General features: G+C 43.1%; 1 long non-coding RNA gene across 1 annotated transcript; it reads left to right on the forward strand.

Annotated features, from left to right (window-relative positions):
* Positions 1-234: 234 nt before the first annotated feature.
* On the forward strand, positions 235-1071 carry LOC148113241 (uncharacterized). Its single transcript, XR_015728399.1, has 2 exons — positions 235-544; positions 734-1071. It is a non-coding gene; the product is annotated as an uncharacterized LOC148113241 (long non-coding RNA).
* The last annotated feature ends 533 nt before the right edge of the window (positions 1072-1604 follow it).

Here is a 1604-nt window from a genome sequence, read left to right on the forward strand (position 1 = left end):
GGTGAAACCTTCACATCATTTCATGGGTTCTCTCAGAGATTGTCACACATGACTGGAGCTTCTTTCCCACAGCTTCCATCTTGCCATTCTTCCTCCTCAGGCTTTTCTCTCACACAGAAACACTTTTCGGCTCTGTCAAACCTGCTCAAATTATTTTTATAAGGCATCAGGTTCATTGGCTGTTCCTGAACATGAAATTCCTCTGAATGACCTTCCCAGAGTTCTCTTTATTGAGCTGAAAGGGAAGGAGATTAAAGAAACATAGACATATATTCTTCTTGGATTCCTGCATACTATCTAAGTAGAAAGAATTAATAATTTCTTTCAAATAAAAGAAAATCTAATAATTCTTCCAATATCACAATGGTGTTACATCTCATGTTTTTACATTTATTCTGCCCGTAAGATGTTCCTTTGTGTTGAGGTCTGGCCTCACAAGGATAATGTAGCACTTGGGGATGAAGATGCAGCCCAGCAGACCAGCACTGGAGGCCAGGATGGAGAAGACCTGCACAGCCACCATGGATTTCCCTTTGGTGCTCAGGTAGGCGGGCACAAAAGTCACCCAGACACTGCAGAAGACCAGCATGCTGAAGGTGATCAGCTTGGCTTCGTTGAAGGCCCCAGGCAGGTTCCTGGCCAGGAAAGCCACCGTGAAGCAGATGGCAGCCAGGAAGCCCATGTAGCTGAGGGTGACGTAGAACATGACAACGGCCCCTTCGTTGCATTGCAGGATGATCTCTCCAGGCTGGGAGTGGAGGTCAGAGTCAGGGAAGGGGGGAGAAACTCCCAGCCAGATGGAGCAGATGAGAATTTGGACAGCAGAACAAGAGAGGATGATGGAGTTGGCCAAGCTCTTCCCCAACCATCTCTTCACTCGATTTCCTGGTTTTGTGGCCAGGAAAGCCAGAACCACCATGATGGTTTTGGCCAAGAGAGAAGAAATGGCAACTGAGAAGATGATGCTGAAAACCGTTTGTCGGAGAAGGCAGGTGGCTTTCCTTGGTTGACCAATGAAGAGAGAAGGAGACAAGAAGCAAAGCAGGAGGGAGACCAGGAGGATGTAGGAGAGGTCCCGGTTGTTGGCTTTGACAAGGGGAGTTTCTAAGTATTGAATGAAGATGACTAAAACAAGGCCTGTGGTTAGGAACAAGAGGACGGCAAAAGAGACCAGGATGATTCCCAGAAGTTCTTCATAAGACAGGAAAGTTATAACTTTGGGGATACATTGGACTCTGTTTTCATTTGGGTATTTATCATCTGGACACTTGGTGCATTTTTCCGTATCTGAAAAAGTCAGAAATCAATATCTTTAATATTCTGGGGTTTTTTTGCATTTCAAGAAATACCATTTTTGAAGAATGCCTCATTTCTGGAACATTTTCCAAGACATGTTGCTTAATCATTCCATGGGAAAAAAATGATAATTTAATTTTCTAATACTTATCTACCCAAGGTATATGAAATTGGAGGATTTCTGGTGCATAAACTAGAATGAACAAACATTGAATAAAGAAAAAAAGAGTTGAGTTTCAATGGATACTTTAATTTGCACTTTCATCAAAATGCTCTGCATAAATCCATTTCCACTAAGCCTTCCTTTC

The sequence above is a fragment of the Pantherophis guttatus genome, chromosome 6, assembly GCF_059756535.1.
Source record: "Pantherophis guttatus breed Tessera chromosome 6, ASM5975653v1, whole genome shotgun sequence".
Classification (NCBI taxonomy): Eukaryota; Metazoa; Chordata; class Lepidosauria; order Squamata; family Colubridae; genus Pantherophis; species Pantherophis guttatus.